This window comes from Manis javanica, chromosome 17 (genome assembly GCF_040802235.1).
Source record: "Manis javanica isolate MJ-LG chromosome 17, MJ_LKY, whole genome shotgun sequence".
Classification (NCBI taxonomy): Eukaryota; Metazoa; Chordata; class Mammalia; order Pholidota; family Manidae; genus Manis; species Manis javanica.
In genome coordinates this window covers 33698186-33721452 of record NC_133172.1, presented here as the reverse complement: position 1 = coordinate 33721452, position 23267 = coordinate 33698186, and positions in this window count along the sequence as shown.

Sequence of the window (23267 nt, the reverse complement as noted above, 5' to 3'; positions counted from 1 at the left end):
ACTTCTAGAAAATGCACAAAATATAGTCCATTTTTTGTTCTAAGTGCCATTTGCCTTCTAGAGAATAGAAGTGCAAATTAATCACTGTTGGTAACTATATGGTGGTGTGAGAAGTGAGGCAAAAATCTCCTCCCCAAACACATATAACACAAAAATACATCAAATACAACTAATCCTGAAGAAGCAACCAGAAAGAGGACTGCAACAGATGGCCTACATCTGCAGAAAAGAGAAGACCTCACGGAAAAGGGTAAAGTAGCAAAGCTGTGATCCAGTTGGATGCAAGCCTGCCCCGCCCCCAGCCCACTGGCAGGAGGAAGAGAAATGGAGCAGGGAAAGAGTAGAAGCCCAGGACTGCTAAATAGCCATCCCTGGAGATCTACTCTGGGAGCACAAATGTACATTACATGGTGCTCTGGAGATTAGAGAGTTTGGAAAGCAAAGACAAGCAGAATACTTGGAGAGACTGAGATTCCAGCTACTTGTGGAGAACAGACAAAAGAAAGGCAGGCACTTTGAAAGACTTCCCAACAGTCAAAGGGCTGTTGATCAGGAGAAAGGGCAGGTGGAAAAATCATCCTGTCACACTCAGTTGCAGCAGGTTGGAAACTTTCAGGAGCTTCACACATTACATCCCCCTGGCTGGCAACACAGCACCAAGGCCACACACTGTGATATGCAGCCTGCCACTCCTTCCTTCTGGCTGGAAGCTGTTTGCAAGCCTGCTGCCCCTGCCATTGCGCCAGGCCAGCTGGAGGGCAGTCCCGCCTCTGGCAGCTACAGGGACATAGCACAGAGGCTCCTCCCTGCATGATCAGCCCACTGACACTTGCAGTGGAGGCAGGTACTGCAGCCAGAAAGCAGGAAAGAGCTCTTTCCTCCTGGCAGGCACTGGCGTCATGTGCCTGTGAACCCTGCCATTGCTCCAGGGGCTGGGCAGCTCCATATAGTAGAGCTTCTGGGCACTAGAGGATGCCACTTACACAAAGTTATTATTCCATAATATTCATTAGGAATGTGAAATGGCAAAAGAACCTGATACAAACCAAAATCCCTCAAACACCAAAAAGAGGGCTAAGTAAAACAGAAATTACCAATCTTCCTGATGAAGATTTCAAAGTAAAAATCATAAACATGCCCATGGAGTTACAGAAAAATATTCAAGACCTCAGGGAGGACTTCAAGAAAGAGACTGAAACTTTGAAGAATACACTATCTGAAATGAAACATATAATGGAGGGATTTTAAAAGCAGAAGAGGTAGAGGAGAAAGTAGTGAAAAAGAAATTAGAGAACAGGAATACAAAAAGATGAGGCACAGAGAGAAAAAAAAGGATTTCTAGAAATGAAAGAATATTAAGAGAACTGTGTGACCAATCCAAATGGAACAGTATTCACATTATAGGAGTACCAGAAGAAGAAGAGAGAGAAAAAGGGATAGAAAGTGTCTTTAAGGAGGTAATTGCTGAAAACTTCCCCAACCTGGGGAAGGAAATAGTCTCTCAGGCAATGGAGGTACGCAGATCTCCCAACACAAAGGGCCCAAGGAAGACAACACCAAGACATATAATAATTAAAATGGGAAAGATCAAGGACAAGGAGAGAGTATTTAAAGCAATCAGAGAGAGAAAAAAGGTCACCTACAAAGGAAAACCCATCAGGCTATCATCAGACTTCAGAGAAGAAACATTACAGGCCAGAAGGAAGTGGCATGATATAGTTAATGCAATGAAGCAGAGGAGCTTTGGACCAAGAATACTCTACCCAGTGAGATTATTATTTAAATTTGAAGCAGGGATAAAACAATATCCAGATAAATAAAAGTTGAGGGAAGTGACTTCCCACAAACCATCTCTCCAGTGTATTTTGGAAGAACTTCTGTAGATGGAAATGCTCCTAAGGCTAACTAGCTGTAACCATAGAAAATAAAACCACAGCAAAGGAAGTAGACCAATTAATTACTAATCAAATGCAAATTTAAATCAGCTACCCACAAAGTTAGTCAAGGGATACACAAAGAGTATAGAATATGACACCTAATATACAAAGAGTGGAGGAGGAGAAAAAGAAGGGAGGAAAATAAAAGAACCTTTAGATGGTGTTTAACATAGCATAATAAGCAAGTTAGGTTAGGCTGTGAGATAGTAAAGAAGCTGCCCTTGAACATTTGGTAACCATGAATCCAAAGCCTGCAATGGCAATAAGTATATATCTATTGATAATCACCCTAAATGTAAATGGACTGAATGCAGCCATCAAAAGATATAGAGTCACAGAATGGATAAAAAAACAAGACCCATCTATATGCTATCTACAAGATAATAGCATAGCTGTGATCCAGTAGCAAAGTAGCAAAGCTGTGATCCAGTTGGATGCAAGCCTGCCCCGCCCCCAGCCCACTGGCAGGAGGAAGAGAAATGGAGCAGGGAAAGAGTAGAAGCCCAGGACTGCTAAATAGCCATCCCTGGAGATCTACTCTGGGAGCACAAATGTACATTACATGGTGCTCTGGAGATTAGAGAGTTTGGAAAGCAAAGACAAGCAGAATACTTGGAGAGACTGAGATTCCAGCTACTTGTGGAGAACAGACAAAAGAAAGGCAGGCACTTTGAAAGACTTCCCAACAGTCAAAGGGCTCACAAAAGTCAACAAGAGACTCACATCAAACCCAAAGCCATACACAGACTTAAAGTGAAGGGATGGAAAAAGATATTTCATGCAAATAATAGGGAGAAAAAGCAGGAGTTGCAGTACTTGTATCAGACAAAATAGACCTCAAAACAAAGAAAAGTAACAAGAGACAAAGAATGATATTATATAATGATAAAGGGGTCAGTCCAACAAGGGGATATAACCATTATAAATATCTATGCACCCAACATAGGAGTATCTAAATATGTGAAACAAATACTAACAGAATTAAAGGGTAAAATAGAATGCAATGCATTCATTTTATGAGACTTCAACACACCACTCACTGCAAAAGACAAATCAACCACACAGAAAATAAGTAAGGAGACAGAGGCACTGAACAACACATTAGAACAAATGGACCTAACAGACATCTACAGAATGCTCTACCCAAAAGCAGTAGGATATACATTCTTCTCAAGTGCAGGTGGAACATTTTCCAGAATAGGTCATATACTAAGACACAAAAAGAGCTTCAGTAGATTCAGGATTGAAGTCATACCAACCAGCTTCTCAGAACATGAAGGTATAAACCTAGAAATAAATTGTGTAAAGAAAAATAAATCCCACAAATACATGGAGGCTTAAGAACATGCTTCTAAATAATCAATGGATCAATGACCAAATAAAAAAAGTCAAGGAGTATATGGAGACAAATGAACAACTCAACACCTCAAAATCTGTGGGACACAGCAAAGACAGTTCTGAGAGAAAGTACATAGCAATATGGGCTTACCTTAGGAAAGAACAATCCTAAATAAATAGTCTAAACACAATCAATGAAACTAGAAAAAGAAGAACAAATGAGGCCCAAAGTTAGTAGAAGGAGGGACATAATAAAAATCTGAGCATAAATAAATAAAATCTTAAACAATAAAACAATAGAATCAATGAAACCAGGAGCTGGTTCTTTGAGAAAATAAAATAGAATAAACCTTAGTCAGATATACCAAGAATCAGTGTGCACTGATTATGAATGCACACACATAAACAGAATCAGAAATGAGAAAGGAAAAATCACTATGGACACCCCAGAATTATTAGAGGATACAAATAATTATTAGAGAATACTGTGAAAAAATGATATGCTAACAAATTGGATGACATAGAATAAATGGACAACTTCCTAGAAAAATAAAACCTTCCAATACTAACCCAGGAAGGAACATAAAATCTGAACAGCCCAGTTACCAGCAATGAAATTGAACTGGTAATCAAAAAACTACCTAAGAATAAAACGCCTGAACCAGATGGCTTCACTGCTGAATTTTATCAGACATGTAGAGAAGACCTAAATGTTTTCCTCTTTAAAGTTTTCCAAAAAATAGAAGAGGATGGAATACTTCCAAACTCCTTCTATGAGACCAGCATCACTCTAATAGCAAAACCAGGCAAAGACACCACAAAAACATAAAATTACAGACCAATATCCCTGTTGCATACAGATGCAAAATACTCAAGAAAATATTAGCAAACTGAATCCAAAAATGCAACAAAAAGATCACCCATCGTGATCAAGTAAGATTTATTCCAGGATGCAAGGATGGTACAATATTAAAAAATCCATCAACATCATCCACCACATCAACAAAAAGAAGGATAAAAATCACATGATCATCTCAATAGATGCTGAAAAAACATTTGACAAAATTCAACATCCATTCATGATAAAAACTCTCAAAAAAATAAGTATAGAGGGCAAGGACCTCAACATAATAAATGCCATATATGACAAACCCGCAGCCAACATCATCCTTCATAGTGAAAAGTGAAAGCATTTCCTATAAGATCAGGTTTAAGACAAGAATGCCCACTCTCCCCACTTTTATTCAGCATAGTACTGGAGGTTGTAGCCATGGCAGTCAGACAACACAAAGAAATGAAAGACATCCATATTGGCAAGGAACAAGTTAAACTGTTACTGTTTGCAGATAACATGATGTTGTACATAAAAAACCCTAAAGAATCTACTCCAAAACTACTAGAACTAATAACGGAATTCAGCAAAGTTGCAGGATACAAAATTAACACACAAAAATCTGTTGCATTCCTATATACTAATGATGAACTAGTAGAAAGAGAAATCAGGAAAACAACTCCATTTACAATTGCATCAAAAAGAATAAAATACCTAGGAATAAATCTAACAAAGTAGGTGAAAGACCTATACCCTGAAAACTACAAGACACTCATAAGAGAAATTAAAGAATACACAAATAAATGGAAATACTTCCTATTATCATGGATAGGAAGAATTAATATTGTCAAAATGGCTGTCCTGCCTAAAGCAATCTACAGAATCAATGCAATCCCTATCAAAATACCAACAGCATTCTTCAACCAACTAGAACAAATACTTCTAAAATTCATATGGAACTACAGAAGACCCTGAATAGCCAAAGCAATCCTGAGAAGGAAGAATAAAGCTAGGAGGATTACACTCCCCAACTTCAAGCTCTACTGCAAAGCCACAGTAATCAAGACAATTTGGTAGTGGAACAAGAACAGACTCATAGATCAATGGAACAGACTAGAGAGCCCAGATATAAACTACACATATATGGCCAATTAATATATGATAAAGGAACCATGATAATACAATGGGGAAATGACAGCCTCTTTGAGAACTGGTGTTGGCAAAAGTGGACAGCTACATGTAAGAGAATGAAATTCAATTATTGTCTAACTCCATACACAAAAATAAACTCAAAGTGGATCAAATATGTGAATATAAGTTGTGAAACCATAAAATGCAAAGAAGAAAACACAGGCACAAATCTCTAGAATATAAACACATCAGCAATTTTTTCCTGAGCACATCTCCTTGGGCAAGGGAAACAAAAGCAAAAATGAACAAATGTGACTACATCAAACTAAAAAGCTTCTGAACAGCAAAGTACTCCATCAGTAGAACAAAAAGGTGTCCTACAGTATGGGAGAATATACTCATATATAACATATCCTATAAGGGGTTGACATCTAAAATATATAAAGAGCTCACATGCCTCAACACCAAAAAGAAAATAATCTGATTAAAAAATGGGTGGAGGATCTGAACAGACAGTTCCCCAAAGAAGAAATTCAGATGACCAACAGGCACATGAAAAGATGCTACACTTTGCAAATTATCAGGGAAATGCAAATTAAAACTGCAATGAGATATCCCCTCACACCAGTTAGGATGGCCAGCATCCAAAAGACAAACAACAACAAATGTTGGCGAGGATATGGAGAAAGGGGAACCCTCCTACACTCCTGGTGGGAATGTAAATTAGTTCAACCATTGTGGAAAGCAGTATGGGGGTTCCTCAAAAAAATCAAAATAGAAGTACCATTTGATCCAGGAATTCCACTCCTAGGAATTTACCCTAAGAATGCAGGAGCCCAGTTTCAAAAAGACATGTGTACCCTTGTGTTTATCGCAGTGCTATTTACAATAGCCAAGATACGGAAGCAGCGTTGTGTCCATCAGTAGATGAATGGATAAAGATGTGGTACATATACACAATGGAATATTATTCAGCCCTAAGAAGAAAACAAATCCTACCATTTGCAGCAACATGGATGGTGCTAGAGGGTATTATGCTCGGTGAAATAAGCCAGGCGGGGAAGACAAGTATCAAATGATTTCACTAATTTGTGGAGTATAACAAAGAAGTAAACTGAAGAAACAAAACAAGAGAAGACTCACTGACTTCAAGAAGGGACCAGCAGTTACCAAAGGTGAGGAGGTGAGGAGGTAAGGAGAGTGAGTGTGGAAGGAGGGAGTAGGGGATTAAGGGGCATTATGATTAGGAAACAAAACTTAGGGAGTGTCACGGGGAAGGCAGTATAGCAGAGAGAAGACAAGTAGTGACTCTATAGCATCTTACTATGCTGATGGACAGTGACTACAATGGGGTGTGGGGGGGACTTGATAATATATATGGTGAATGTAATAATCACAATCTTGCTCATGTGACATGTTTATAAGATTGTATAACAATGATACCTTAAATTAAAAAAAACAATCACTGTAGCTGAGTCATTAGAAAGATTACGAGGTTGTAGAGTATAGCTCCTGTGAAACCTGTGTCTCCTTAAGATACTATCCACCTTATAACGTTTTACAAATTTAATTGAAAAATATTTCAAAGATTTTAAATGACCATAGGATACTCTGCTGGGAACAGACAAAAAAACCTAGAGACCTATGATTATTTTCCAAAGCGTATGTGTCTGTGTTTGTGTGTATGCTGAGGACAATGGGGTGGAATAAATGAATACCTGTTAGAATTCCTTTGAGTAATGTCTCAATACTTTGCCATTGTTAATAAAATTATGGTTGGTGCACTAAGCAGAATGCATTTGAAATAAATAGCTTCTAAACTGATGTTACAGAGATTTCCAATATCAACTTGTTTCTATTTCACAGTGTCTAGATAACAGGAGGGAAGACACTAAAGGTCATTGCTTATGCTGTAGTTGTATGTCATATAGTGCCTGACTGGTGTTTTTAAAAGGGTGGCTGAATACTTATACCATCCAGGATGGATATTCTCTCAGATGCTGACAAACACACATCTATCTAGATAATGGAAATGATTCTTTCTTTAAAATATGTGTTTGTTCACATAAATACAACATATAGAGCATTCAGCTGTGACTCACGAATAAATGTTGATGATTCATGAGAAGAAACAGCATTTAAATTTGATTTTCAACTGAAAGATGGGGTGGGGCTGACATCATTCCATGCAAAAGAATGCTGTTGTATTACATTTCTTTGGTTTTATTGGGGAGGTCAGGTTGTACATTGTGAATTTATCTGTTGTAGATTCAAATTTTGCGCATAAAAGCCAAAACATTTTGTGTCTTTTTGTTGTCCTTTTTGCTGTTGTTATCATTGTAACATCATGAGCTTTGTCATGTAGCCAGAGGGAAGGCCATTTGCCTAGTCAGTTTAATGAATGAGTCCACATTGAGCACCTAAGGTGTGCTTAAGTTCAGTTTTGGAAGATTGAAAAGAAGTGATGATTCCTCTCCACAAGAAAGTAGAACGGTAGAAGAGTACAGTGAGTGAAGTATAATTTTCAACTCGGATCAGCAACATGTGGCACACCTACTTACTGTTTCCCTTTTCAGTGTCCATGGGATACATTGCTGATTGCTCAGCCTTCTCCTTTACTTTGAACTTGGATGCTCCTTCTTTTCTCAGCATCATACTTCAAGAAGCCACTACCAATGGACTGAAGATGACATTTTCAGTAAAACTCATTTGCTCTTTTTCTCCTCAATCTTATACTGGTGTCTTAGTCATTTTGGGCTGATACAATTAAAGTACCATACACTGGGTGGATTAAACTCCAACACTTAGTCTTACAGTTCTGGAGGGTGGAAAGTTCAAGATCAAGGGCCTGCATGTTTGTCTGGAGAGTGTCTGCATCTTGTTTTATAGATGACTTGTCTTGTATTCTCACATGGCAGATGTCATTATCTAGCAAGTGTCATCTGTTGCCTACTATTACAAGTAGAAGCCTGAGCACTTCTGCCCACTGTATCTTGGTATTAGAGTCACCAAGGAAAACAATGCAGCCAAGCACTGGATGGAGTAACACTTGACTCACATAGAGAAGAGACAGAGCAAGATCAGCTTCACTAGTAGGCATCTGTCTCCCATGACTAACAGGTCCCTCCCAGCAGCCAACACAAAGCATTGGCCTGCACACACCCCTTTTCTGCTACAGCAGAAGGACCTTGTTCCATTCCTGAAGATGGAACACATTATAATAATGTGGCTGGACAGATGCCATATGATGCATACATTAAGGCTAAAACAGGGAAAGAGATTCCCACATAAGGTGACGAGTCTAGCACAGGCTGTGAGGACTCTTTATCTCTTAGGAAGTGTTACACGGGCCATCGTGACGTAGCCACGTGGTGGTCATGCAAGATTGCACTAATCCCATCATGGGGGCTTGACCTTCATGACCTAATTATCTCCCAAAGGCCCATTTCCTCTAATACTATCCCACTGTAGATTGGGGTTTTGGTATATGAATTTTGAGGGATGCAAATATTCAATTCATAACAATAGGTAATCCGGTCTCATTAGGTGAGCTTATTTATTTACCTGAAAAAGAAGATAAAAACATTTATCCTAAAGGAACTGGTAAAATAGTGTAGAAAGTTCTGAGATGTTGAAACACTAGACAAAGGGAGAGGTGTTTCCCACTAGGTGGCTGGATGAGATTTGTGCATATAAGCTGAATAATATTCCATTGTGAATAATATTGTGATTAATAACAGCTTTTGGTAGGCTAGAAGTTAGTTCTGAAACCAAAATCCCACTAAAAAATGGGAGATTTCTTCTTTATTTATTTATTCATTCATTCATTGATTAATTTGACATTTCAACAAAGAGCATGCCTACTACAGGCCAGCATAGTGCTTTCTGAGGAGACTTCAAACTAGTAGTAGGAGAAATGCATATTATGCACACTATTTTGCATCTCAGAATTGTCTGCAGCTCTGGGACCAATTAGCATTTAATTTCAATCAATGGGGCAAAAAGCTTTCCATGCTAACTCAGTTTGTTAGAGTCCTAAGCTCACCTGCCTCACAGTCTTTCTAGAAAGAACAAAAGAAGCTGGAAACGCCATACTGTTTGATGCCCAGATGGGACATACGTGACTTATCAGCACAGAAAATTGAGCATCTTTTTTAAAATCATTGTAGTCTTCATGGGAGAAAAGAATTGTCATTGATCAGATTGGAAATATTCCTCTGTAACATTTGTTTGTCACCTGCTAGGTATGCAGGTCTCTTGACAAATGAGCATTTTGGAAATGAAATGTTCAAAACAACAGCATATGCAAAAGTTTTTTTTTTTCTTTTAGATTCCTGGTGCTTATAGAATCATACTGAATGACTCAAAATGGTATAGGGATTTCTTCTGCATAGATGAGCATGCCCATGTAGTTAGCCCTCATGACACAAGTATGGCAATCATCTTAAAAAATGCTCCTGTGATATGAGGAAAATTTCATTTGATATTTTCTGGTGGAAGTGGAGATAAGAGACAGGAGATTAAGGAAGGGAGAGAGAAGAAGTACATGAAAAAGGCATTCATTTAAAAATGACAAAAAAATTTTTCTCCATTTACTCTCTCACCAAACAAGGGTAATAAAACCTGTTTTGCCTTACAGAATTGTTTTGAGGCACAGATTGGGTAAGAGACTTAAATTACTTGGAGAGTTAGAAAACATAAGTTACATTCTGTCATCCCTTCCAGTTCTAGCTCAAAGTGATGTAAGTGTGTTTTTGTCACAGAAAGCAAGTTATCTTCAAGTCTTCATGTTACCAGGAGCAGTGCTTGCCGAACCTTTTCTCATTATTCTACTCAGTGAATGTAACACATTAGTCAAATGGGGTAAAGAGACCTATGGCTGGATGGAGGCCGTCAGTCCAGGGGCACTGCCCGCCTCAAGTCTACAATGCCACTTTGAGAAATGAGTGGGTCCTATTATTGGCACACTTTCCACCTGTCTTTACTGGGATGCTTTGAAGCCTATACATCAGGAATCCTCACTTTCATGGGCTTCATCCAAGGTCCTGCACCTAATTTTGAATCCACACTTTCTTATTAATTCTATTGTAAAAGGTTTCCCAAATTACATAAGCTTCGGGCCCCACAACACTGATTTCAACCCCTGCTTGAGTGTGTTATATAAGTGCTTAGAACACTTGCATGGCAAACTCCTTAGGAAGTTCTGACCTGTAATTTATTCATGCCAGGCTCTGTACTAACAGTTCATTCATAGCCAGTTAGGGGTGTCTTGGATTAAAGGTGATAAATTTCTCTACACATGGAGGTTTGGCCCCTTGCTATTTAATGCATACATACTTACATTAATTAATTAATATATGTTGTGTTTGAGTACTAAGCATACCTATGTAGAGTTCTGAAACATGAAAATAATAATCCCTTTGGAACAAGGGTTAGAGAAATAGAATAATAATATATGATATATGTAATAATAACATGTATTAGTTTTCAGTGCCTTTTGAATGTCTGCAGCTTTTTACCCTTAGTTAAAATAATAAATCCTGTATTTTAACTCCTCCTTTTAGAGATGATGGGAATTGAAAGCAGCTTTGTGATCTATGGCTCTGCAATGTGTTCAAGGCTAGAGGTCTTCCCGACATCTTAGGGGTCTGGATGTACCACAGCCCTCACTTCTGGATGCTATTTAGTAGGATATAGTAAGAGACTCAGCAGGTTTCAAACAGGTCTTTTCTCTTTTTTTCAGTTGTTTTTGAGGCAATTTTGCTTTATAAAAAATACAAAGTATGCAGGATTTGTCTTTGATGTTATCCCACTTCTTGTCTCCAGGCCCCCTCACCTCTCTAACATCTATTTTGTTCAGTTTGCTTTCAGTGAATCACAGCATCTCAGAGTTAGAGAGGAATTTAGAGTTTCTCTAGGCCAATCCCTAACTGACTCTTAAGTGATTTATAGCATCCTTGATAAGTGAGGTCATTCGCTACCTGGACGCTGCCTCCATGGCCTGCGTCCATCCATTTGGCTTTGCTTTCATTGTAGCAATTTTCTTCCTTACATTTGCCTCAAATCATTTTTCCTTTTTGTTTTGTGCATTTGATCATCTTCATGGCAATTCTCTCCTTATTTTGCTAGCATTTCTGCCAGCACAGTAATGGTTGCTTTAAGCTCTTAGTTCTACAAGGGCTACTGTACCAAAGGAAAGTTTAGAAAAGGTAATATATAAAGTCTTGTAATATCCCCAAAGAATAATTAATAATGATGAAATTCTAGGCTCTGGCTTATAAAGAGGATTCGATTTCTAGCACATCAGTTACCTCTTGGAGGATGCTACCTCACTCTACTTTTTGTCTCATAGTAGCACAGAAGGAAGACCAGAGGGACACCTGGAGTGTCCATGAGGCAAAGAGGATCAAATACTGGGCTAGAACTGACAAACTTCACTGTGGGTGGGACCTGGATAGGACACAACTTCTCTGATAGTCTCTTATATTCTTACCTGTAAAATGAAGTTCGCCATGATCTCAGAGATGCCCTCCGACAGCAAGGTGGACTTAGGGTGCCTTAGTTGTTACACAACAGTGCACTTATTTAGATTTACAGGTTGCAGAATTCTAATCAGTTCAATACAAGTAGAACACTGATTTTTGTATATTTGGGTGAATTTGACCTTTGAAAACCATTTGCTGTAATATAGTAACTTGAAAAATTGTGTTCCTTTAAAAATCACTTCATCTCTTATAGATACTAATTTTCATTTCTGGTAAGTGCTTGCTAAGCCATTTCAATCCATGTTGGTATTGGATTACAAAGTATCACAAGAGAGCTGTCAGAGAGTTATGTGTGAGTAGAATGCATATGAATTATATGAGTTTACCTCTAAGCAGTCTATTAATATAGTCAGATAGCACTTAGAAGTCTTTCTTTGCACCTCAACTGTGTTAAAGTGGTAAAGATTAAAAACTAATTATACATCATCGTCAGTACCAATATTTGTAATTAATTTGATTTACAGTACACCACATAATAAACTGAGTTAAAATTTTAACAAGTTATGTGAATAGTCATTAATGTGTTCCTTTTCTATTGCCTCATTCATTTTTAGAAGTATATTAAATGAGTTTTAGTGTTTTTAAAAGCAAATTAAAGGCATGTGCAGCCTAGATAAAGCCCAATGAATATGATTATTTAGCAGCAATGCAGATATTCTTACAGCCTGCTCCTCAGCCCATTGTGGTACTGTGTACTGTAAAAGATGAAAAGAACTCTGGAAACAATTAATTTATGTGAATTGAATTCATCCATTGGGACAGAGACTGTCCTTGGGAACCATGGATTGTGATGGAAGGGGGAGGTTGGTGAAGGTGCATCTTGTGTCATGTTCCTTCCAAGAGGATACAGGGCAATGATAATGTGTTAGTGGACTGAGCCAAATTTGAAATGACATATTTAAGTCATACTAGTGACACTGTATGATACTAATATAATACTAATGACACTATAGAGTCCTTACTCCATTTGTAGAATATAAACATTCCCCTTATCCCCACCAGTTCATCTGGATAATTCCAAATTATTCAATTTGTCCCTTGGTGTTGTAGAAAGATCCAGGTTGTATACATCATAATACCTAGCAAGGTGCTGGATTCATTTTAAATGCTATACAGTTAATTGTCTAATAAGTTGTTAAGTGAATTAACAATAAGTGATTCTGTGGTACCCTGATTTTGATGTTCTAGATCAAACCAGAATCATAGTTTTTCTCTCTATTGCCCCATTTCCTATTGCTTTGCTTTCATTCATGTTTGTTCTTATAAGAACAAATACTTCCTGCCTTCCATCCCTGCTTAATCAAATCACAGCCATTCACTATAGCTCTGCTGGGAGGCTTCTTTCTATTCTAGGCTTTTTAGTTGCTCCAGAGAGAATTCACTCCTTTCTCAACTTCTGGAGCAACTTTGTAGCTCTTTGGCATATGGAATGATGCTAGTTTACCATGACACATACCAGTATTTTCAGTACTGAATTTAACGATCTGAATAAAAAATGGCTTGTAGAGAAAGCATAGTAAACAGGATATAATGGAAACGAAATTTCTGGTTCTTGTAAAGATTGTATTACAAAAATATAATACAACTTGAAAATATTTGGAAGAAAATTAACTAGTATTAAAAGCAAAGAAGACTGTTCAAGTGCCAAACAAGTTTGCCAAGACTCCAGAACATTTCCCATAATATGGGAACATGTTATTATTTTTCATTTGCATATGTAAGTAGACAGCTCTTAGGGGTGGTATGGCTGGTATCACCCTATAGGACCTACTAATTGGCTAAGGAAAGTCTAGATAGGATAAAAAAAAAAGGAGGGGTTTTGATTTCATAAAGAGTATGAGAATTTAAGTAAGTCTATTAGAACTTCTCAGGTACCTGCTTCTGTGTCATGAGCCATGCGAGCTGTTTTTTGATGCTTGGCCTACACCCTCTCTTCCCTTTGCATCACTGTGAGGGATGCTTCTGTGACTGCAAAATGGGGGTGCTTGTGAGACTGTAGGACCTGACAGGCAATCGCTCTCCTTTCCTTGTGGCCACCAACGGTCAGACCCCTAGAGAGGATATTGTCAACACCATCTTAGATGATTCAGTATGTGCATACAAATAATAATGAAACAACAAGCAGTATAATTAATACTTCTTACTGCACGCTTACTGTTTTAGAGTTCCCTGACATAAAAATTGCACTTTCCGAAAATACTCATTTAAGACATGAGGAAATTGAGGTTCTCATAGCTAATATGTGGCAGAGTCAAGAGCTGTCTTTAGATCTGTCCTAGATTTGTCTTAGATTAATCCTTAGATCTCGATCTGTCCCATTCCATGGCCTCTTCACCTCCACACTATGTCACCTGACTAGACATGGAATTCCTGGGGACAGGGTCCTATTATATGCATCTTGATGGCTGCATGCCTGCACATGCTACAGTTGATTAAAATAATAGCTGAAGGAGCACTCTTCTCCCCAACCCCCCTTTTATTATAAAATGTTTTTAAAAAGAAAAGTATAAGGAATAATGTAAGGAAAACCAGTCTACTAAACTAGTGGTTCTCAGTGAAGAGTGACTTTGTCCTTGGGACAATTTGGCAATGCTGGAGACACTTTTTATAGTCATGGCAGGGGAGGTACTACTGGCATCTAGTGTGTAGAGGCCAAGCATGCTGCTAAACATCCTGCCATACACGGGATAATACTACACAACATAGAATTAACTGCCCAAAAATGTCAATGGTGCAGAGGTTGAAAACTAGTTTAATAAACCAGACGTTTTTGAAACCCTTTTATACCCATCCTTGACTTTTTTTCTTTTCGTCCTGAAGTAGGTGTCCCTTGGCATGCTTTTAATGTATCTGCTACTACTGTGCTTATTACTAACATAAGTATCCATTAATAATACAATAGATTGTTTAATATCATCTGTAAGTATCATTCAGCAATTTAATCTTCACTTACAATTCTCTTTTTGAGATTTACCTATTTTTATAAATTTAAACCTAGTTTATTAGTTTAAATAGAATAGGGTTCTATTTTACGAATATACCACAATTTGTTTATATGCTCACCTTCTGATAGACATTTAAGTGGTATCTGACATTTTTTAATACAGTGATTCAATAAGCATCCCTGTACATGGGTGTGTACACCAGCGTTCCTCCAGGGTTTCTACGGGGAAGGCAGATTCCTAGATTGTACCAATACATACTTCCACAACAGTGAATATGAGCTTGCATTTCCTTGCATCTTCTCCAAGTTGTGGTATTGTCAGTTGTAATTCTGGGGAGAAATTCTCTCTTTTACACTGTACAGTTTTCTGGGACTTCTTAATACTTAAAGGATTATTAGGTTCCTTTAACATCTTATGCGGACAGTCGTTATGTCTCATTTCAATTCCCTTCTATTCATATTCAGACACAAGTAAATAGTAACCCTAAGCCCTTTTTTCAACAGGCTAAGTTGCCTCTTATGCAGTTGCTGACGAAACATACACTCCTGGGGTTGAACATCCAAAATCAAGTTAGAAGTCCAGGGCTTGCCACTGACTTCTCATTTGCCCTTGACCACAACTAGGCATTTCCACAATAACCTTTTGAATCCATCTAGTTCTCTCTATCCTCACCTAATCCTAGTCTAGGTCTTCATCATTTCTCATGGAATATCAGCAACAACATTCAAACTGGCCTTGTTTTCAGTTCTGCTCTTCTCCAATCTGTTCTCCATACATGGTACAGAATAGCCTTTCTAAAACCCTTTCAAAATCTCTAAAACCTTTCAAAACTGTTTTCCTTAACCCTTTACTGTCTCTTCCCAGTAAAGCTCAAACACCTTAACCTGGTCTGATGCCCGCTTGCCTCTCTAGCCTGCTTGCTCACTCTCCTTCCCTCCACAGTCTATTCTACATCCCCAACAAGTGGAACTACCGGCATTCCCTGAAAAGCCAAGTTTCCCGTGCCTCTGCCCTTGTACCCTTGTACTTACTACTCTCTGTGCTGTGATGTCTTCAGCAAACTCTTTGCCCAGCTACTCCTACTCATCCTCCAGGTCTCTGAGTAGATGTCTTCTCCAACTGAATGTCTTCCCTCACTCTTCCTCCACCTGTGTGTGGGTGAAGTGTCCTTCTTTGTACTGCCTGACACTACGTTATGCCCCTTTGATCACATTCCATTGTTATCTCTTTCCACATTTGTTTTTTTCGTTAAGACTTCAACTCCTTGAGGACAAATGCTGAATCCTATTAGTCCTCATATCTCTGATTCCCAAAACAGAACAGGTGTCCCAGTAAGTGAATGGGGAATAATGGTAAAGGTCTTCTAAACTTTGAAATACCTCAGTCTCTTTAAGTCATGAATCCAAACGGCATCAGCTGCTGGGTTCAGAAAGCTGGCTCCCTCTTCGATATTTCATGTGAGGAGTCAGAAGGTCTGTTCCACAAGAACCAGCCTGCCATGTTGACCTGCTCAAAATGTCCTACATATCTTAGATTCACAGTATTGTGGATTGTGTTTCTTCTAAGGTATTTCCATTAGTTTTTAAAGGCTGCATGTGTCTTAAAGGAAATGTAAACCACATGTTTGACATTCATTTACAGTTAACTATTTTTTTTCTATAAAAAAGAAAAATGTAAATTGATGTTCAAATTCCTTTGGGGCTTTTTAATAAATACAACTTTCAAGTCGTTTTTCTTCCCGTGGAATTATTACAAAAGAAAATGCCTTTGAACAATAGAAGGTCATGGCTCAATCCCAAACTTCAAGTAAGTGGTATTTTAGTAGGTTCCAAGCTTGGTTAAAGCCATTATCCCAGAGCCCTGAACCACAAAGTCCCAGTTACATTTGTTCTCTTCATCTATGAAAGGTAGAAGCATAAGTACTGACATTTTATTTATCTTTGCATCTTTAAAGTATAGCTTGTTCAAAGAAAGGGTTCTGTAGAATCAGAACATCTGGGTTCAGCCTTGACTCATGCTAGAAACAGGGGTGGCATCCATATTCTACCTCTGTATAACATTGGTGGGATCATCAAGTGATGTGGATGTGAAAGTAAGGGGACACACTAAAGAGTACTACTCAATGTCTGTTAATGAGGAGGTGAATTGATGCTGCCTCTTTAGAGGGAAATTTGGCAATGCCTATGGGAATTTTAAACAATGCATCTGATCCTTGACTGTTACATACTTACTCTATGGATATACTCACAAAACTGTGTCAAAATATATGCATAAGGACATATATTGTACTAAACTTTTCCACTACAAAAAGAAACAATAATAATTAAAATACTTGGGAACTAGTTAAATAAATTAATGGAATACTAAATAATTAGTGAAAAAAATTTATACACACATTCATACCAATGTGGTAAGCATACCAAGGTACATGAAGAAAAAAGCAAGGATATGTTAGTGTATATTGGATTATTCCATGAATGGAGAAGAACAATATGAAGGAGGAAACAAACAGAACAAACAAAATGGAGGGAGAAAAATATATATATTTCTCAAGTCAATACAGAATACTTTCTTGGTAGGATACAAAAGAAAATATATAGGTGGTACTTTTGGAGACAAAGATTGGGGATATCTTTTTATTTTTATCTTTTGATACTACACTTGGATTTTTATGCCGTGTATATGTGTAGGCAGTGGGCTTATGGGACATTTTTGCTTTCTTCATACTCTGTACTCACACATGTGCTCACACAGAGATACTTAAATAATGTTTAAAGAAAACAAAAGTATACAGTTCCCTAGTCTAGTAATAAACAGCACAAGCTTCAGTGCAGACAGACTGTAAGGTGAATCTTTGTTAAGCTCTGTTCTAGTTATACCATCTTGGAAAATTACTTGAACTTTCTAAACCTCAGTTTTCCTGTAAGAAACTGGGGACAATAACCTACCTCTAAAGCCTGTTATGAGAGTTACATTATATTATAAATAATTCATAAAGCTGAGTATAACTTGCAACATGGTAAAACCACATTGTTATGTTTATAGTTATTGTTTTTGTTATTATTATCACAACAAGATAGCTATTACCTTTAAGCCTCTTTATCCATTGAAAAGACTAGTTGTTTAAGGCAATTTAGTCCTCAATCTTGATTCAGTGTTAGTGTTAGGAAAAATAAATGGGCTCCTGATGAGGTCTAGCTATTACAAGCAAAAGGCTCAGACTGTTGGGGGTGGATAACACAATTATGTTGAAGCAGCAGATTTCATTTGAAACATGTTTCCTACCTACTAGGTATGGCCCTGAATGAAAATGCCATGTCCTTTGGAATTCCCAGCTGAGACATGGCTTCTTAATCAACTCATAGTATTTACCTTTCCCATTTTCATAAGAAGGTCCAGTGCCAGGTTCTAGAATTCCTGGTCTCCAGCTTGGTGTCCTTCAGTGGAACCATGGTTTAGTGTATTCCTGGAACAGACTTTTCTAGAGTTTGAAAAAGTTAAAGGGCACTCCTGACCCAAAACCATTTCTTGATTCTAAAAAGAAATTGTTCCTGGAAGTGCCTCAAGGGAAAGATTTGGAGGAGCAGCTTTCCATTTTGAGTTGAATTGCAAACTCACATTAAAAAACATTAAGGATAATAAACTGGAAATTCAATTACTAGGCTTGAAGCCAGAACACTGTGCACTCGATTTGTATTTGCATCTTAACTTATAGCTTGTTCTTGCCAATATTACTTATAATTCAGACCTTTGCTCATGGTATAAAGTGCACTTAGTGCACAGATGATTTCTCACCAAGTGCTTTTTGATGGACCTGCCCAAATGTCTATTTGGTGTGAATTTAAATTAGGCAGAAATTTAAAATATTTTTTCCTTTTATTTTTATACTTGTATTATTACACTTTGAGAATCCACAGAAATACATGACAAAGGTTTCAAATTACAATGTTGAACATCTCTGGTTGGATACCAGTCAAGGTTTCTGTTGGGCTTATGATCCAATTTTTTTACAAGAAATTCATGTTGAGATGTTAGACACCTGCCCTTGCGAACACAATTCCTAATATGCGGGTTGGGGAAACAATGAAAGGATGTGTTATAGCCTGGCCAAAGAAAGAAACTATGAATATGAATTTTTGGCATGCCTTGAATTTTTTTTGTGGGATCATTAATCTACAATTACATGAGGAACATTATGTTTACTAGGCTCCCCCCTTCACCAAGTGCCCCCAACAAACCCCATTACAGTCACAGTCCATCAGCGTAGTAGGATACTACAGAGTCACTACTTGTCTTATCTGTGTTGCACAGCCCTCCCCGTGCCTCCCCCCACATTATACATGCTAATCGTAATGCCCTCTCTCTTTGGTCCCCACCCCTTATCCCTCCCTTCCCACCCATCCTCCCCAGTCCCTTTCCCTTTGGTAACTGTTAGTCCATTCTTGGGTTCTGTGATTCTGCTGCTGTTTTGTTCCTTCAGTTTTTTCTTTGTTCTTATACTCCACATATGAGTGAAATCATTTGGTACTTGTCTTTCTCCACCTGGCTTATTTCACTGAGCATAATACCCTCTAGCTCCATTCATGTTGGTGCAAATGGTAGGATTTGTTTTCTTCTTAGGGCTGAATAATATTCCATTGTGTATATGTACCACATCTTTATCCATTCATCTACTTATGGACACTTAGGTTGCTTCCATTTCTTGGCTATTGTAAATAGTGCTGTGATAAACATAGGAGTGCATCTGTCTTTTTCAAACTGGGCTGCTGTATTCTTAGGGTAAATTCCTAGGAGTGGAATTCCTGGGTCAAATGGTATTTCTATTTTGAGTTTTTTGAGGAACCTCCATACTGCTTTCCACAATGGTTGAACTAATTTACGTTCCCACCAGCAGTGGGAGTTCCCCTTTCTCCATAACCTCACCAACATTTGTTGTTGTTTGTCTTTTGGATGGTGGCGATCCTTACTGGTGTGAGGTGATATTTCATTGTGGTTTTAATTTACATTTCTCTGATGTCTAGCAATGTGGAGCATCTTTTCATGTGTCTGTTGGCCATCTGAATTTCTCCTTTGGAGAAGTGTCTATTCAGCTCCTCTGCCCATTTTTTAATTGTATTATTTGCTTTTTTTTTGTTGAGGTACATGAGCTCTTTATATATTTTGGATGTCAACCCTTTATCAGATCTGTCATTTATGAATATATTCTCCCATACTGTAGGGTACCTTTTTGTTCTTGCCTTGAATTTTTTAAGTAATTCAGATATCCATGTGAGAGCCTCCATGAATCTGGCTAAATGACCCTCAGGGTGGATCTTTCCAGTTCCTTTTTTGAAGAGGGGCCTGACTTAGCCATGAGGGACACTGGCAGTACCAAATATGTTGTTTACATTCCCTAGGTGTGAATCCAAACTCAGTTATTTAACAGTTGTGATTATGTACAAATTACTTAAATGTTTGTGCCTCATTTCTGTCATCTGTAAAATTGGGATGAATATGAGAGCACCTACCTTTTAGGGTTGTGTAATGATTTTAAAAGAGTTAATGATGCATGTAAAGCTTGGCAGGATAGTGCTTGGCAGTAGAAAGCACTCAACAAATATTAATTTTTATTATTATGAGGTGTGACTCATAGAAGACTTACAGGAATAATTAGATTGTTTTACTTGGTGTGGAGAAAACAATGGTTTCTTTTTGGATGCCTCCCAGGATTTTGGCTTCTATGTATAGCAGTGAATCTCAACCTTGGATGGACATCGGTATCACCTGGTGTGTCAAAGTATAATTTTCAAAAGTTGAAAACTTGACTCTCATACAAACATACAGTGAGTACTTGCCAAAGGTTTGTTTGATTTACTTAATGAGGGAACCAGCAGGATAAGTTCAAAGAGAATTAGGAAGACCAAATAGATACAGGTCCTAAAAAATGCTAGAATAAGATTGCTAGGTTAGATACAAAACTGGTTAATGTCCTGTGGGGCAAAAAAATATAGTCTTGGAATTGGACAGGAATTATTAGCATTTTTACTGGAAAATATATTTGCACTGTTTTTGGACCAGTATCTACAGCATCGATATCAACCTTATACAATAATGGTTGCCTAACTTGGGCTAGTGTACAAATCAGCTGGGAACTTGCTAAATTACAGAAAAACCTAAACCCTACTTTACCCAAATAAGCTTTCTAGGTAGTTCTGTTATATATAAGGTTTGAGAATGACTGTTCTACAAGCCAATGTGTTTTCTTACAGAGCTGTGAAATATCCTAGTTAATAGTAAATTAAATGAAGGTGCCCTAAAATATTAGATAGTGTTTGAGTGGGCTTGTTGGACAATGCTCTGGTGTGACATTGAAAGGGTATGTGGTTTATCCTTTTGCTTACTTCCCAGTTAGGGAATATTTTTCTTAATATTGGGCAGTGTTAAAAAACTTACAGCCGAGTACCACTTCCAGCTTCTGGTTAACTGATCTGAGATATGGCCTGGGAATCAAGGATTTGAAAGTTTCTTAGGTGATTCTAATGTGCAGTCAAGGTTAAGAACCACTGGTCTTGAAGTTTACTTCACTTCCTGACTACATTCTACATTTTATGCAGCTTCAAGAACATGGTGTATGTTCAGTATTATGCATTTAGTTACAGAGTTAATAAGCTATATTAAATGAGCACAAATGAATTTGGAAAGTCTCATTCTGGAACAGACACAGGCTTATCTGGCCAGCCTTCAGTAGAGGTGAATGCTTTCACAGGGATGGCTACTCCATTCTCAGTTTCAGGAAGACAGCAGAGAATTCTCCAGTTAACATTCCTTCACTGTCCTCTCTGTTGTACCCAACTTACAGGTCTCTTGGATATGACTAACCTATTTCCTCCTCCCCACCTGTTCTAGACAAATCTTTCCTGTCAAACACATATTCTCTACTATCGGTCTTTGCAAAAGTCATAGAAGGGAATCTTACCACAAGATAAAAATAATTCTTTTTGGATTCTATTAACTCCACAAACATAGTGGCTGTTGGAACAACTCAACTTTAGGATTCCTATGTCTTCTTTCCAAGGTGGTGCTTCCAGTATGGCAGCAAGTAAAGTGGGTAATTTAGAAGGTGGACTCCTCAGTTATCATTCCCTCATTGTGGTCTATTTTAAGGAGTCACCAGTCCTATCTTTTGGTTTTGTTTATTTAATTACACCCTCTGTGTTTTTGTCTGGGAAATCTGTAATGGGATGAAAATTATTTTCAGAGTTGTCACCAAAATTCTTTTTGGGGAGAAAACTGCTTGATGTGGAAAATTAACATCATAAAATGCTAGGGTTCAAGATGAGACTCTGAGGGGACAGGAGTTGGCTGGGACTTAAGCAAAGTAAGGGAATGGGTAAACTTCTCTACCTGAGATAAAGCAAGGTTATTACTGCTCCTGAGAGAGAGGAAGAGAGACAGGAAGGAAGCAGAAATGCAAGGCTGGGCAGCTGTATGAGACGAAGGGCCAGCAAAATCTCACGGCAGGGTGGCTGCAAAAGGACGTGCTGGCTTTTCTTTGCCACTTTTGGCCTTCTGTGGTATGAGCTCCACCTCTTTGCAGCCCTGCTCTCCAAGTCTTCAGTAAAGTCTATTTCACACATCTGTCCGGAGGGCAAATATCTGTATGTATGTCAATTATAGAAACAGCACAGGATTTCATGACCAGATCAAGGTAACAGAGTCAACACACACAGAACAAAGCCAAAGCCAGAAGGAAACTACAATACGGAAATCGTGGAGAGGCCGTTCAGTGTACTGAGGTTCTGGAGTGGAGCTCAGGGCAGTCTTATATATCTCACAAGTAGTTACTCACACTGAATTCACACCTTCCACAGTGATTTAATGGAAAAGGAAGAAGGTATGTGTCTTTATACTGTGTGAGATCACAAGACCCTTCAGAAGGGCCTTATCAAGGGGCTGACAGTGTAGTCATGGAGATGGCAGATAGATACAAAGAGCTAGGCCTGAACACCAGAGAGATTCTAAGTGTCTTAGAAGTGCAAACACAAGAATATTAGTTCAAAGTAAAAAAGAATCTCTTTCGTTGGGGAAACTCTCACAGGCCTCATGGAGGAGATGGTATCCTGGGTAAACTTTGAAAAATGGGTAGTATTTAGATATAGAGAGGAGGGGGTTATAATAATAATAATTACTCCCATCTATTAGCCAGGGAAAATACACCCAGGTGTACTTTCACTACTCTCATCTGGATATACAATCTTGGATATACATCTGGATATACAAAACTTATCACCTTGGTAAGTTCCCTGTGCCCCTATCCAAGCAACACCTATGACCTTTCACTGCAGGCAACCGCTGATCTGATTCCCCTCGTCCTGGGTCAGGTCTGCACATTGTGTTGAGTGCTCATTTGCATTATCTCATTTGATCCTCACAACAGTCCTTTGATGTAAGACAGTGACTGCTGCCACTGTGCCCATGGAGGAACAGCTTGGTTCAGTAAGTAATTTGCTCCAAATTGCACTATGGAGCTAGAAAATGACTATGCTAGAACTTGAAACCA